We start from the raw sequence: 17,774 nt of genomic DNA, 5'->3' as shown, positions 1-17,774 counted from the left end.
ATCCTGTGTTATCTTACCAGATGTAGGAATAGTTAAGAGGAAAGAGGAAAGTAACTTTCATTTACAGAAATGTGCCAAGCACTTCACATATTCTTAAGGCCATCCTGTGGGAAAGATAGCACCTTCCCCACTTTGTGGACTAAGGCCCAAAGGACTTAGGTGACTTATAGCTAGTGAGGAGGTATTCAGACTTGGATATGTCTGCTACCTTAAATCTCATTGCTTAGCTAGGGATGCATGACTTCTATTCTCAAGAAACAATCAGAAAAAAGAAAGTACTATGTTAATTGTAATTAAACACTAATAATGTGAAGTAGAGACAGCATGTACTTGACATGATCAGGAACAGTTCTAAGATCAGGGAAGACTTTGTATTTCCCTGATAGTGTTGGTCAGTGTCACATTGGGTAGCAGGAAAAGTAGATAAGGAGCTGTTAGCAATACAACCCAATGTTGCTAAAGAAAATTACTATGGTCACCTTCCAAGTCCCCCCAAACTATGCAGAAACAAACCCGGACATAAATCTAACAATGGACCCAATCTCTTCTTGATATACAGAATATCATTAGTGCCTTAGCTAACATAATTTTTCCATGTTGAATAGAGAGACAGACACCCTTTTAGCAAGGCTAGGTTTGAATTCTGGTAGGTGCAGAAATATTGGCCCTCTATTTTTCCCTCAGAAATTGTAGCTGAAGATTCAATGCCTGATAGTTATACAAGAAAAAAGTTTCATTATTCTTTTGTTCTATTGTCACATCACCCTAGGAGCAACAATTTCACAGTTGATCAAAGCTGTAGTACCACATGGGTTCATCTATATTCTGAACAATGTTTAGCATAGACTCCATGGTTTCAATTAGAGTTACAGGATTCTATTATTGCCTCATAAATCTTAACAAAACCAACTGTCTTGTTACAAATGAATAAAGATAGGTTAAATTAACAGTGCTTCTAAGAATATATTATTCTATGTATATGTCTTTATGAAACCTTGGGTGAAGATAATGAAGGCAAGTCTTAAAATTTTCTTATTTTTAAGTAGCAAGACAGACTCTTACTGTTGAATATAGAGTGTCATATTCAATGATGTCTTAATGCTTAATGGCCATCCTTTTCTAGTAACTCATTTCAGAACAATCTTAACCAAGCTGTGGTTAGAGTTTTATTAAATGTTCAGCATGGTACTAGTACTTTTTATCATTTTCCAACCTGATTATTTGTTTGAGGATGATGAAGGGTGTTAATGAGCATTGTACATAAGGTTTCTTCCCTTATGGTCCATAAAATCAACTGAGTACAATTAAAAATAACGTATTTGACTTCTTCAAAAGAGGGTTAGCAGTAGAAAAAGGAGGCTACCCACAAATGCAATTCATCTCTTTAGGAATGGTCTGTAATAACAGCAATAAGGATTCCTGAATGAAGCGTTTTGGATACTTCTCTCTGGAAAAGCATGGGCCTTTAATAGCTAATGTTGCCCAGGTAGGCTGGCACATTTGGCACTCCCTTCTGATCTCTCAGTATTAGGGTCTCATCGCTGGCAAATCTGGGCATAGATCCTAGTGAACACCTCCATAATAATCATTTCATTCCTGGAAGTGCTGCCTGGAGGAGGCAAAATAATGAGATGGCTTATTACCAGCTTAAAGTCTCCAAGAAACATCTCTTTTGTCCCCTACCTGTTCACTGTGGCTTTGATAACCCTCAAAAGATAGATTATGGAGGTCTCATAACAACCATATTTCTAATGGCAAGGACACAGCCCAGTCTAGGGTCAGCAGTGGAAGCGTGTTCATGGTATCAGCAATTGGTAAGTTTGCTGAAAATCTATTTTAGACAGAATCTCCCCATAGCAAGAATACCAAGAAGTTGATTCACCACTTCCTCACACACCCTATGACCTAAGCAATCCATATCTGACAAACTATCTTCTTCAAATATGCCAAGATCTTTCCCACCTCTTTGTCTTTGCATATTTTGTACCCTTTGCTAGAATATTTCCACCTTCTTTCTACACAGTGAACTCTCAACTATTCTTCAAGGTCTAGTTCACATGACATATTATCTGTGTACCTTTCTCTCATTCCAACTCTACCCTTTCTGTGGTCCCATAGCCTTTTGTATAGGTATCTATTCTAGAACTGCTCATACTAGGGAGTATATTATCTATCAAGATAATGGTGACCCTTTCAAAGATGTGAATTGTAGCTCATTATCTCTGTTACCTCCTTTAACCAAAACAGAGACTGGCATACAGCAGACTGAACCAGGGAAATGCTGACTGAGTAATTATTCAGATGTGGCTAGGATTGCATATTTCTGGATTTCATCATCATTAGGCTTTATTTGGTATTATACCCTGAGTATGTGTATTTCAAAGACGTCTCGTTTAATGATATGATTAAACTTTTTGATCTTTTTGTTTGTTTGTTTCTCTGAGCAAAAGATAAATTTGTAGCCTTCAAGTGAATTGGTTCAATGCCCAGATTCCAATGGAACATCACTGGCTCCCTCTTGTGAGACCATCTCAGAATTTCTCCTATAACTAATTTCTTAGGACATCTGTGGACAAGTTCTTTGTAGAGTTGTTCTAATGATCTGAATGCTCTAGCTCTTAAGTGTTGTGAACCAACCAGTTCATTCTTGGGAAACATTAAGACCTTCACTTGACAAGGGTAAGTAAAGGTGTCATTCTGTGAATCTTGACCAGCGCAAAATCTGAACATACTAAAGTCAAAAAGAGTTCCTGAGGGTCATCTTTATAACCTAATTTCACAAAGCAACTCATACCAGTTTTGAGTTGCTCTCTCTTCTGGAGATATCTCTGTCTTTTACAATATTATTTCCTTTAAGTAACTAAAATATGCCTCCGGCTGAACCAAGGCCTAGTCTTTGCAGTCATAAAATAGTCTGTACCCTTTTAGTAACTAAGTGCCCTTTGGATAGTTACAATGTCATATTCCTCATGACATTTTCTACATTCATTATTTCCACCATTTTTGAGCACATTCATAGTGCCAGGCACACTGGCCTAATCTTCAGGTCTCTCAACTGTTTCCTATTATGTCAGGTTTGCAGTCCTCTGAACCACTTCTAGATAATTTCCATCTTGTCACTGGATCCAAAGTTTGTAACTAGTTACATGTCATCCTTGTTAACTGCTTCCCATTGTTCCAGCCAGTCCAGATCTTTAAGTTTTCATCATATGTAGGATCTACTATGTCCTGAGTGAGCCTGCTCTTTTAGTTCATCAGTATAAACTCTCAGTTATGGAACTTTGGAATCTAGTTTTCATGAAACAGCATGGTGGTATTGAATTGACAGGCACCAGATCTGTGTTTAATTCATTCACCTCTTTGAGACTAAAATAGTGCTAATTATCCTTCCTTTATAGGGTCATTGTCAGGATTCATAAGATACTATCTGTAAAGTATTAAGTACTGTGCTTGAGCACTTACTGGGTGAGCAATGGAAATTTTTTTTTTTTTTTTTTTTTTTTTTGGTTTTGAACCTTTAATGAGAAAAAAAAATATATCGAGCTCAAGAACACTTGTGTGGCATGTCTCTGGGTCAAAACTGGGGACACACTTTACAAAGTTAACAAACAGGAATATACATAAACAAAGAGAGACATGGTCGCAGTGTGAAAAACTGATGCCTGGGCGCGATTAAGTCCCGGTCTCCTCCTCACCCAGCAGCATGTTTGGGATCCCGCGGGTGATGGGGGACACATATCCAGACTGTGGGCAGTGCAGGGTGCCCTCCAACACCTCCACCTCCAGCAGGATGTGGTGCATCGTCTTCAGAAAGGACAGATCTTTCTCAAACCCCTCCACCGGCTCTATGGGCACGTCGGTCAGAGACAAGGCCTTGGTCGCCTCCAGAAGCGCTGGCCACTCCACCTTGGGTATGATACGCGCCACGAACTCGGGGTTGAAGTCCACCGGCATAATGCGGACTTCGGTGGCCTTCAAGCGCAGGGGGTATCCACGGGGTCCTACCCCTCTCACGTGCGAGCTCAGCAAATTGTGGGTAAGCAGCTTCATGTCTCCACAAAAACGGTGCAAGGCCGGAGCCGGAAAAGAACCAGGTGAGCAATGGAAATTAATGTCGCTCTCTTACCTTTCTGCCAGCCTTGCCTTGCCCACCACTGCCCTCTACTGAGGAGAGCCAGTAACTGACTTGAACTTGAATTTCTAGTTTGAGCCAAATAGGTCTGTTCCATTTAATGTCTTTTTAGAGCTTTAGGGAAGGGGAGTCTTGCATAAGGTATAACACAAACTGGAAAACTTGCCTAAATTATGTAAAGTAATTTTTGTAAAAATGTTGCAGTATGTATCATTGCCCATTTCTGACACACCACAGCTAAATTAGAATTCTGTGTTGCATGGACAGCTATTGGTGTGAACTTACTATTTTTTTAAGTATTACAAAATCCCAAGCATAATTGCTGTGAATATAAGCCAAGTTTATGTTGTTCACTGTCATGTAAACAGTCAAAATCACAGCCTGAATCTGAATTCATTCACAGATATTCTGGATAAGATATTCCTATGTTCTTTCTGAAGAGAAACATTTATATCAATTAACTCTCTTAATTCCTGTGAAAAGATGATGTAGGTTTACATAAAAGCAGTAAAAATACAGGGAACCAAGTGGCACACTGATGAAAGGCCATATTGTTGGAATTCTCCTCCATGAGAGGATTTTGGGGGTGCAGAGGGTAATTCCTAAGCTTGGCAATCAAACATTATAGTAGAGTGAACAGAGGGTAGTCTTGGTATTAGATATGAATTCGAATACTACCTCTGCTATCCACTAGCTGTATAACCTAGGAGAAGTCCTTTGATGTCACCTTACCTCAGCTTTGTTTTGTGTAAAATAAGAAAGAATTAAACCAACATTGTGGGTTTATTATGACTGTTATAAATGAGGTTAACAATTCTGTACCACTTAGCTTGGAGCTTCGCACATGGTAAGCAAGCAATAAATCATTGTTCTTAGGATCATTTCCAGTTAATAACAGCTAAGCTACTTAAAAATACAGTATCATTTCCCTATTGGAGAGTAAAAGGGACAATATCATGTACATGATTTGGGGAATCAGTTCCTGGGTTCATGTAGAAACTGAGCCACCCCAGGTCCTTCAGATTCTGCTGTAACTTTATAACCATTCACCTGAGGGGCATAGGAATACACTAGATTGCTGAATAGCCCTTGGTGGTATGCAGGCAAAGACAGTGAGAAGAAACCTGGAGAGTAAGGTACCACTTATAATCTGGCCCACAATTCTTTAAATGGAAGGATATGAATTTACCAACCCAAACAGAAGTGAAATGTTGCTGTCTTTTTGGATGTCTATAAACATTATGCTCATGACTCTGTTGAGCTAGTCACCAAGGGCCCATTTTTAAGCAGAATATGGTTGCTAGAATTATGGCTTTCTGTTGAGGAACCTTGATCTAGACACACAAAGAAAATCCCTAAAATATTCTGCTCACAAGAGAAGAACAATCTGGCTGAAGTGGGTTTCTTAGTAAAGGATAAACTTTACCACCAACCAGCTTTGTAAATTAAAAACAGACACAAAAACTAATCTATAGTGACAGAAAGATAATCAATGGTTGCATGAGAGCATGGAAGGGTGGGTGGCAGTACAAAGGGCTGAAGGAAATGTTGGGGGTTAATATATGTCAACTGTACCTTAATAAAGCTCTTATTTAAAACAACCTCAGTATACATAACACCTGGCACCTAGTAGTTTTTTGCTAAATATGTAGTGAATTAAGATAAATAATTGGGACAGAGCAACTTCTGGAATAGCTGTGTGAGGAATTCAACAGACTTCTCACAAGTGAAATAATCATTATAATGATAAAAATTACAAAAAATACCCCATCATTTAATGTGTCTGAAAATTAGTTTAAAGGCATGCAACATTTATTTAAGAAAATGTATGGAATCTTGACAAGAATGATTGGCATCTGAGGCATTTGAGCTAAGGCTTTCCCCTACTCATCCTAGTTTTATGTTTCAGAAGATTTATTCCAAGTGGGTGCAGCCAAAAACAAAAAACAAAAACAAGACTTCTCTTCTTCACCAGGTCCTGGTTGTAGGGCTATAGATTTACTCTGCCATGGACAGGCTGCAAGTAACTCTTATTCTACCCTTTGGTTTTGTGACATGGGAAATTTATTCTGGGTAAACATGGCCAAGAAGACTGCCCTGCACATCTCCCACTCCTAATATGGAGCCTATATCCTAGACAGGTGCATCAAACAGTGAGTGGCAGTTGGGGAAGACCAGGGACTCCCATTTGTTCTCTCCAAGGTCCAGTGCCCAGGCCCAGGCATTGTACATGTCATACAAGGACTTCAAGGGCTCCTAGGGCAGAGATGTCACCCGAGAAGACACAGGCTGACATATCACCCTTTCCCTATCTAGCTCCAGCATAGAAGCACAGCCTATGGAGGCTCACTTTTTTTAGAACAGAGCAGGAAAGGAACTCACACTTAAAGGTGTTGTTGAAAACCAAGAAGCATAATTGGTAGAAACAAAATAAACAGGAGGATGTTAAGAATAGTGTAGGAAAGTGTGAAGCCAAAGAACTTATATGCAGGACCTATGGGCATAAACTAAGGGGGTGGGGATTGCTGGAGGGAAGGGGGTTACTGGGTGGATGGGGGCAAAAGGGGGAATATTGGGACAACTGTAACAGCATAATCAACAAAATATACTAAAAAAAAGAAAGAAAGAAAACCATAGATATCATAGTAGTGAGAAGTATAAAAATGATTATATATTAGTAGAAGACAGAAAAGAGCAGACCAGCTAGATATCTTTGCAGAAAGACCTAGGAAAATAAACCATCAAAAAGGCCCTACTAAGATCAAACTTCTCCCTAGTGGTCTGGAAGACTGTACACATGCCCTAGGTTAAGCCTGTGAAGGAGAAACTGGAAAAATTATTTGTGAACTTCTAAACTCTGTTTGAATGCAGGATAGAATAAAAAAGGTCCTGAATTGTGAAGGCATTCCACAAGCCATACAAAGATACATTGGCAAAGGGTAGAAGCTTTATTGAATCTGGATGCTTAAGAAAAACCCCTATTTGATCACAGGCTAAACACTAACTATGTTGAACTAGATAGAGGTGACTCCTATAAAGCCAAGTATAAAAACAAAACAAAGGGGAAAATAAGCAAGATGTCAGAGGCTGGACACTGCAGAGAAAATAGACTTCATAAAGAATCAGTCCAGGCAAGTCACTAAACAAATAGAGAAAAGCAAGCAAAACAGAAACAGCAACAAAACCCAAGGGAGATAGGTAAACAAAAACCAAAGTTATTACAAGTTGTTATTTAAAATATCTATTTTGCAATAAAATTATGAGCCTTGTCAAAAAATACCATTTACATTAGCATCCCCCAAAATGAAGTACTTAAGTATAAATCAAACAATGTATGTACAAGAAATATATGAGGAAAAATACAAAATTAGAATGAATGAAATCAAAGAACTAAATAAATAGTTAGGCATTTCATGTTCATGGATAGAAGGACTCGATATTGTCAAGATGTCAGTTCTTCCCAAATAGGTCTACAGATCCAATGCAAGCCCTATCAAAATCCCAGAAAGTTATTTTTTGTGGATATCGATGAACAAATTCTGAAGTTTGTATGGAGAAGCCAAAGTCCTGGAGTAGCCAGCACAATTTTGAAGACAAAGAACAAAGTTGGGAGGACTGACACTACATGGCTTTAAAACTTACTATAAAGCCACAGTATTCAGCCCTGACTGCTGTGTCTCAGTGGGTTGGGCATTGTCCTGAAAAGTGAAAGGTCACCAGTTCAAATCCTGGTCAGGGCACAAGCCTGGGTTGTGGGCCAGGCCCCTGTTTAGGGGCGTATTAGAAGCAGCCAATCAATGTTTCTCTCCCTCTCTTTCTCTCTCCCTTCCCCTCTATCTAAAAATAAATAAAAGCTTCCTTTAGAAAAAAGCTACAGTATTCAAGACAATGTGGTATGGATAAAAGAATAGACAAATAGATCAATGGAATACAGTGGCAAGCCCAGAAATAAACGCACATAAATACACTCAACTGATATTTTGACAAAGGAGCAAAGGCAATACAATGAAGCAAAGATAGTCCTTGCAACAAATGATGTTGGAACAACTGGAGATCAATATGAAGAAAATTAAATAAAAATACATCATAAAACTAAATGTAAAACTATAAAACTCCTGGAAGACACATAGGAGAAAACCTAGATGACTTTGTGTAAGGCAATGAATTTTTAGATGTAACACCAAAGGCATGATCCATGAATCAAATTGATAAGCTGGACTTTCTTAAAATTAAAAACTTCTGCTCTGTAAAAGACATGTCAAGAGAATTAGAAGACAATCCACCAAACTAGGTGAAAATATTTGCAAAGATACATCTGATGAAGGAATTTACCCTAAATATACAAAGAACTCTTAAAGTTCAACAATAGGTAAAACAACTCAACTTAAAAGCCAAAGATATTTTTTGTTTCCTTTTTAAATTAAATTTATTGGGGTGACATTGGTCAATAATATTTTTATGTTTCTAATGTACAGTTCTATAATACATCATCTGTATGTTGCATTGTATGCTCACCATCCAAATCTAGTCTCCCTCTTGTCACCATATATTTGACCTCCTTTACCTTCTTCATTATTCCCCCTACCCTCTTCCCATGTGTTTATCACCATACTGTTGTCTGTGTCTATTAGTTCATTTGTTGATTTATGTTTTATATCCCCCGTATGAGTGAAATCATTTGGTTATTGTCCTTTTCCATCTGACCTACTTCGCTTCAAGATCCATCCATGTTGTCACAAATGGCAATTTTTCATCCTTTTTATGGTGGAGTAGTACCCCATTGTATATACATATCACATCTTTATCCAAACATCCATTGAAGAACACTTAGATTGTTTCTATATCTTGGCTACTGTGAATAATGCTGCAGTGAACATAGTGGTACATATATTTTTTTAAGTATGTGTTTTAAAACATTGGGCCAAGGATCTTTTTTTTTTAAATAATTTATTATTTGTTTGTTGTTTTTTTTATTTTTTATTTTTTAGAGAGAGGGGAAAGGAGAAAGAGGGGGAGAGAAACATCACTGTGTGGTTGCCTCTCACTTGCGCCCCCAACTAGGGGTCCGACATGCAACCGAGTAATGTGCCCTGACTGGGAATCGAACCAGCGACACTTAGCTCGCAGGCCGACGCTCAATCCACTGAGCCACAGCAGCCAGGGCTGGGCCAAGGATCTTAACAGACACCTCACCAAAGAATATATTCATATGGTAACTAAGCATATGAAAATTTGTTCCGTATCATATGTCATCAGGGAAATGCAAATTAACACTATGACTCCATTTACATATTAGAATGGCCAAAATCCAGAACATTGACAACATCAAATACTGATAAGGATGTGGATCTACAGGAACTCTCATTCAATGCTGGTGGGAATGAAAAATGGTATAGCCACCTGGCAAAACAATTTGGCAGTTTCTTACAAAACTAAACATACTCTTGACCAAATGATTAAGCAACTGCAGTCCTTGGTACTTACCTAAAGTAGCTGAAAACTTACATCCACACAAAAATATACACATGTATGTTTATAGTAGCTTTTCTCATAATTTCCAAAAAGTTGGAAGCAACTAAGATGCCCTTCAGTTGGTAAATTGATAAATAAACTATGGTACATCTAGATAATAGAATATTATTCATCTCTAAAAAGAAATGAATAATCAATTCATAAAAAGAAATGGAGGTAACTTTAATGCATATTAATAAATGAAAGCCAATCTGAAGAGGCTACATAGTGTATGATTCCAACTATAATGACATTCTTGAGAAGGCAAAACTATAGATTAGTAAAAAGATCAGTGGTTGCCAGTGTGCAAGGTTAGGATGAATAGGCAGAGCACAGAGAATTTTTAGGGCAGTAAAAATACTCTTTATGATACTATAATGATGGATACATGTCATATATATTTGTCCAATTCATAGAATGTACAACACCAAAAGTGAACCCTAAGATAATGTATGGACTTGGGGTGATTATGATGCATTTATGAGGATGTAAATAACGGGGAGGCTGTGCATGTGTGGGACAAGGAGTTTATGGGAGATCTCTGTATTTTCCTCTCAATTTTGCTGTGATCCCAAAATTTCTCTAGAAATGGAAATATCTTTAAAGAACAATAGCATAAAAAAGTATTTATAAAATTGATAATAACAGCACAAGCAAAGGGACAGGAAAGAAGCCAAAGTTGAGCAAAGAATGACACCAGAGAATAACTCTATACACAGAAAAGAAATGAAAAATATTGGAAGTGGTAAATGAGAACATTAATACAAAATAATTAAATATTTTTTCTTCTATTTTATCTTAGCCTCTTTAGAAGACACTAGATTAGAGAGCAGTCATAATACTGTATTATTGGGTTTGAAAAATATAAAAATATATTTTTTAACACTTAAATAAACAGGAATGCTAGGCTGGTTTAACATTCATAAATCAATATAACACACTATGTTAGTAGAGAAGAGGACAAAAACATATGATCATCTCAATAGATGAAGTAAAAGCATACAAGTATTTAAAAATCTGGGAAACACTCATGATAAAATAACCTCAAAGTAATAGGATAAGATAATTTATTCAACATGATAAAGAACATTTATTAAAAATCCATAGCTAACATAATAATAGTGAAAGTCTGTTTGCTTCCCTCATAATATCAAACAAGAAAAAGGTGTCCACTATTGCCACTTGTATTTAGCATTGCACTAAAAGTTCTAGCCAAAGTAATTAGGCAAGAAAATAAATAAGAGGCACCCAAATTGGAAAAGAAAAGGTAAAACAGTCTGTATTTGGGGATAACGTGGTCTTGCATATAGAAAATTCTAAAGGATTCTCTAAAAAAAAAAACTATAGTAAATGAGTTAAGCAAGGTGAAAAAATACAAAGTAAATGTACAAAAATCAATTGTATTTCTATATACTAATAATGAACAGTCCAAAAATAAAATCAAGAAAACATTTGTATTTATAGTAGCATCAAAAATAATTTAAAAACTTGTAAATAAACATAACAAAAGTATAAAAATTATACATTGAAAACTACAAAACATTGGCCAAAAAAATTAAAGAATACCTAAATAAACAGAAACACTTCCCAGTTTTATGGATCAGAAGGGTCAATGTTGGCACTCCTGCGAACATAGCACCATGAGTGGCGCTGAGTGTGCCAGCTGGGGCCTGCAGCTTGCCGACTGCATGGGTGCCCACCGTGCCCTGCCTGCCAGCTTCCCTGGGTCCTGAGGGTGGGTACCTTCAGGACATTGCACATCAGCCCCAATATCTCTTTGGGTAAGTTTGCAGAGGAATATGAATGGATAACAACAGACAATGGTATTGGAAGAGTGGGAATCAATCAATTCTGCACAGGAAGTTTTGGGAGATGTTGTTTATTGTATTCTGCCTGAAATTGACACAAAATTGAACAAATGATGTGAGTTTGGTGCTTTGGGAAGTGTGAAAGCAGCTAGTGAACTCTTCTCTCCTCTAACAGGAAAAGTAACTGAAATTAATGAAACTCTTGCCGAAAATCCAGGACTTGTCAACACATCTTGTTATGAAGATGATTGGCTGATCAAGATGACACTGAATAACCCTTCAGAACTAGATGAACTAATGAACGAAGAAGCATATGAGAAATACATAAACTCTGTTGAAGAGTGAGAATAGACCCCCCCACCTAAATAAAGTGGTATCAAACAAACAAAAAAAAAAAGTGTCAATGTCAAAATAGTAACAATTCAGTTTGGTTCGTAGATCAAATGCAAACTATAAAAATTCCAGATTTTTTTTTTTTTAGAAATTGAAAAGTTGATGTAAAAATTCATATAAAGATTAAAAGGACACAAAGTATTGAAAACAATTTTTATAAAGGAGAGGAAAGTTAAAGGACTTACTGATTTTAAAACTTACTACAAAGCTACTACAATCAAAGCATTGTGGTATCTACATAAGGACAGACATGTAGATCACTGGAATGAATTTGAGATTCCAGAAATAAACTCTTACACTTATGGTGAATTGATATTTTTGACCAATTAACTAATTGATGCAGAAAGAGGACTGACAAAATTCAACAAAATTTCATAATAAAAAACACTGAATAAACTAAGAATAAAAAGAAACTTCCTCAACCTGATAAACGGCATTTATAAAAAGTCCACAAATAATATTATACCTAATTGTGAAAGACTGAAAGCTTTCCCTTATTCAAGAACAAGACAAAGATGTCTACTCTTACCACTTCTATTCAACATTGTTCTAGAAGTTGTAGCCAGAGCAATTAGTCAAGAAAAATAAATAAAGTCATTCATTCACAGATGACTTGATTTTATATATAAAAAATCCTAGAAATAAAAAAAAAATCTATTAGAGATGGTAAGCAAAGTCAGAAAATTTGCAGGATACAAGATCAATATTTTAAAAAGTTGTATTTCTACACACAAGCAATGAACAACCCACAAATGAAATTTCCAATGCCATTGAAAAGAATACTTAGAAATAAATTTAACCAAGGAGCTGCAAGACTTGTACACTGAAAACTATACAGAATTGTTGAAAAAAATTAAGGAAGCCCTAAATAAATTGAAAGACATTCCATGTTCATGGATTGGAAGACTTAATATAGTTAAGATGGTAATACTTTCCAAGGTGATCTACAGATTCAGTGCAATCCCTGTCAAAATCACAATGGGTGCTTTTTTGCATAAATAGACACACTGAATATTCATATTCCTTTAATGTTAATCCTAAAATTGATATTAAATTGCATGTACCTTGCTTATCCAAAATGATATTGAAAAATAACAAAATCCGAAGACTCACACCTCTTAAGTTCAAACTTAGTATAAAGCTACAATAATCAAGACAATGTGGTACTGGCATAAGGAAATATATATATATATATATTACCCCTGGCTGGTGTGGCTCAGTGGTTTGAGCGTCGGCCTGCGAGCTAAGTGTCGCTGGTTCGATCTTCCAGTCAGGGCACATCAGAGAAGGAAAACTCTGACTCCAAAAAACCTCCGCTGCCTTGCGGCATACCTCTTCAGGGGAAAGGCTAAGGGAGTAAACCCCGACAGAAAATCCGGAGCCGGAGTCCCTAAGGCGGTTTGACGTTGTAGTCAACACCGGCAACTCCTGCGGCGCACCTGAAGCCAAGCTGTATTGACTTTGTCTTTCCCTTGGACCCTTATTGTTTATATATCGTCGGCAGCCGTCCGTCTCGAGAGACGATGGTGTAGCTTCTTAAGAGTCTATCTGCACCGCCGAGAATGGCTGTGCAGTCCGACTCGGGAGTGACACGGTATCTGTCTCCTCCCGTGTTGAATCGACATCTTGCGATGACGCTGGAGTGTCCTCTCCAGTGAAGCTGAAGCTACAGAGCCTGGGCAGGGTGATATGGAGGGTCTGCTGTTGCCCATACAGCAGACCCCCCCCCTCTCTTCGCAGCTGAAGGATCCAAGGGAAAGACGGAGTCAATACAGCTTGGCTTCAGGTGCGCCGCAGGAGTTGCCGGTGTTGACTACAACGTCAAACCGCCTTAGGGACTCCGGCTCCGGATTTTCTGTCGGGGTTTACTCCCTTAGCCTTTCCCCTGAAGAGGTATGCCGCAAGGCAGCGGAGGTTTTTTGGAATCAGAGTTTTCCTTCTCTGTATATATATATATATATATATATATATATATATATATATATATATATATATAAATGAAACAGAACTGAGTGTCCAGAAGTAACCTCATATATTTATGGTCAGCTACCATATGACTCGGCAGTTCTATTCTTAGAGGTCTACCTATAAGAAATGAAAACATTTGTCCAAACAAAAACTTGTACCAGATGTTCATAGCAGCAGTATTTCTATTAGCCAAAATGTGGAAATGTTCCAACTATCTATCAACTGGTTAATGGATAAACAAAATATAATACATCCATACAATAGCATACTGTTCAGCAATAAAGATAATTGAAGTACAGTACTGATACATCCCATAACATGGATGAACCTTGAAAACAGTATGCTAGGTAAAAGATACTAGATATAAAAGACCATATACATATTATATCATTCCATTTATAAGAAAGGTAAATCCATAGGGACAGAAGGTGATTAGTAAGTGCCTAGGGTTGGTCATGGGAACTGAGCTCGAAGTTACTTCTTGGGGATGATGGACATGTTCTAAAATTAGTTATGGTTTTGGTTGCACAACTATAATTGTACTAAAAACCATTGACTTGTACTTAAAATGGGTGAATTTTATGGCATGATAATTTTATGTTGTGTAAATTATATCTCAATAAAGCTATTAATTAAAAATGACACATAGTTGTTTCCCTAAATGCTACACATTGTCAGAGACTTCAGTTGTAGTTTTTCATGTTTATCTAATGTATATATCTCAAGGGAAATGATAGAAAGGGAGCAAGACAAAAAGTAAAATAAAACCTGTTCTCCTAGTCTTTTTTCTGCAATTGAGATTTCTGGAATAAAATTGTCCATGAGTATGATTCTACTATTCTCAGACTGAGATAGATATACATAACATGACCAGGTTCCTTATCTGGGAATATATATAAAGATATATAAAGAGGGAAGCTTGGGAGGTTTATGTAAGACAGTCCTGTTCTTTGGGAGAGTGGGCTTCCCAGGAGTGCATTGATGGCTGCCTTTACTTGTGAAATGCTATGATTTATTTTAGTGCTTTTGTTTCCTTGGTTAGTGGTCAGAGGCCACACCTCAGTGCCATGCTGATGCTATAGCAGTTGATGATGACCAGAGAAAAATCAGTCTGCTGATTGCAGAGGAGCCAAGGGCTGGAGCTGAGCTGTGTGTTAAGGGCCACTTTCCTTAAGTATGCTTTTTGCCTGACTTCTCTACACTTGCCCTAACTGAAACCCCCACCTCCACCCACCAACAGTCACATTCTTTGGACTTACCTGAACATTGCTGTGGGCCCCCATATTGGATTTCCCTCCCTATGGACGTTTCCAGAAACATCTTTTCTACATTGCTTCAAACTTTCATTTGCTCTTCCCCTCTGCTATTACTTAAATCAAGGGCAGAAAAAAATAGCTGCCACAGTGCCCTTTCAAAACAGAGATGATCTCTACTCTACTCTCTTATAGTCTTTCTTATTTCATTCAGGAGAAAGCCCACAATCCTTAACATATGTAAACTAACCTCAGCTGCTCTAGCCTCATGTTCCATCACCTGTCCTCACTCTCAGTTTTCCTGAACATGCTTTTTCCTTTTCTGTATTACCCCATTTGCATCTGCTGTTCCTTTAACAGGACTGAATACCATTTTTTCTGTTTCTCCATTAGGGTACATCCCACCCATCATTTAAGAGCAAGTGCCTCTGTGAAACCTTAGGCTTGTTGGGGAGTGTTTTTCAGCTTTCTTGCTGTTTCCAGAGCTCACTGAATATAACTCAGGAAGGCAGAGAGATGCAAATGAGAGAACCCAGATTATGGAGTCAGCCAGACTCTCTCTCTCTCTCTCTCTCTCTCTCTCTCTCTCTCTCACTCTCTCTCTCTGAGCTTCAGTTTCTGTTAAATGGGCATATAAATTCCAACAGGGCAATGTAATTGATTTAGATAAGTTCCAAGTACAGTACCTAGTATATAGTACATGTTAGATACTTGGGCAATATTGCATGTTGTAAAAGAAATGGAAAAAACGATCCCTTCACCTTCAGTTGGAACTCTAAGGGGGCTTTTCTCACCAAGTAACCAAGTGGGTGGTATTCATTGGCCCCTGCTTTATCTAGTTGTCTTCTTTGGGTTCATCTGTCTTTGGCCACATTCACATCTAAGGGATGCTATGCAAGTATTCTTCCTTCTTGGGAGCAGCCATCAGATGCCTTCTCATTCATGTCCCTTAGAAATCTGTATAGGAAAGTATGAGAGAGGAGAGATGCAATTTTAGCACTTCATCCTTCTCTTCCTCATGTTTTTTTAGCAATCATTCCCACGTTCACCTTGCTCTTTCCTACAACCTGCTCTCTAGTCTTTTTTCTGCAATTGGGATTTTAGAAATGAAATTTTCCATGAATAGAAATCTATTGTTCTCAGATTGCGATGGACATACACATGAGCTGGTTTCTCATCTGAATTCTATTTCAGAAATATACACAAGATGGCAAAAATATACCACTAGGAACTAGAGTAATATTTATTTTTTAAAATTTGGGGGGAAGTTTCCTTGCTTCAATTCCTACTGGAATGTAAAATAACTATGTGCTGATGCTACATTTTGACAGCATTGATTTAGTTACCCTTAGGGTCATTGGATGAGTGGTACATGGATACAGATACACACACACCACATAAACAGAGTGCTTTGTTGTGAAGTTGGAATTTTAGGCATTTTGATTCCAGAGTAAGGCTTTATTGGATGAAGCCATCCATTAACAACACTTTACTAAGTGCTCCCTTTTGTGCCAAGCCTTGTGTTATGCAGGGAGAATAAAAGAAGCCAGGCAACCAGGAGTCACAGATGTAGTAATCAGAACACAACAGGAGTGAATAAAGAAAGCATTAATACAACAATACAGACTAATTATTAAAGGATAAGATGTTTTATAATTAGAGTCCCAGCAGAGGTGGATTAAAGTCAGCTGAGGCCCCGGGTACAGAAGAAAATATTGAGCCCCTTAAAAAAAAAGAGAGAGACAGGGAAAATAAAAATACATATTAACCATATTTTTAAATAAATAAAAAATATTATGTATTACTAATATTTTATTTCCAATGAAATTTGAATGTATGTACAACAATTAATAATAGCATAATAATCACAAAGTTTTGACGCTGTTTCATTTTTCTAGCTACCAATGAAAAGAAAAATATAAAATTTAATAGTCTGAATGATTAGAATACTAGAGAAGAGATTTTTCACTATAGTGCAATAAATGAATCGTTAAATTTCAAATATTATTCATAAACTATGAAAAATCCAGGCGCTGATGTAACAGCAGAAATTAATTTTATCTTAATATAATTTCAACAATAGGAATTAATTTTATTTTAATATAATTTCAACTTACCTGAATATTTATTTATATCACAGAAAACTATTTTTAAAACCATAAATGAAACAAGTACATATCCACAAACTAATTTACATCTCTGCACATTTGCATATTCATAAGTCTGAACTGCAGGAGAACCTTTGTAAGTAGAAAGTAGCAAACACGATTCCATTGCTCTGATGAGCGGTAGCGCAACTGCGTGTGGCCTATGCAGCATAGTAATGAAATAATGAAAATAAGCAAATATAAACATACTATCAGGTTTTACCACTGATTGTAAACTTGTACATAATTAAAATTGCACATATGAAACCAAACTTGGTGTCATTAGAAAAAAGTGTAAAGTTGGGGTTCTGCGGGGCCCTTCAGAAGTCAGGGCCCAGGGTGTGCACCCAGTGCGCCTGCTGTTAAATCCACCTCTGAGTCCCAGGGAAAATTTCCAGTACAGGATGGTGAGACCTGAGCAGTGCCATGTGGAGAACAGGATTGAACACTTTGAGACATCTGCAGTGTTCTCTCAGAGGTGTCCATTAGGATGTACTGAATGAACATTAGTTTGCAGGAGGTGAGAACAAGAATGATCTAGAATTACCTATGTCTGAAGGAG

At 37.3% G+C, this 17,774-nt stretch overlaps 2 pseudogenes; one reads left to right on the top strand and one right to left on the bottom strand.

Moving 5' to 3' along the window:
- Positions 1-3,501: 3,501 nt before the first annotated feature.
- On the bottom strand, positions 3,502-4,091 carry LOC149991425 (multifunctional methyltransferase subunit TRM112-like protein pseudogene; annotated as a pseudogene).
- A 5,111-nt stretch (positions 4,092-9,202) lies between these two features.
- Positions 9,203-11,796, top strand: LOC149991424 (glycine cleavage system H protein, mitochondrial pseudogene; annotated as a pseudogene).
- Positions 11,797-17,774: the final 5,978 nt, after the last annotated feature.

The sequence above is a fragment of the Furipterus horrens genome, unplaced genomic scaffold (assembly GCF_987537825.1).
Source record: "Furipterus horrens unplaced genomic scaffold, mFurHor1.1.pri manual_scaffold_17, whole genome shotgun sequence".
Lineage (NCBI taxonomy): Eukaryota > Metazoa > Chordata > Mammalia > Chiroptera > Furipteridae > Furipterus > Furipterus horrens.
This window is presented reverse-complemented; position numbering and strand designations above follow the sequence as displayed.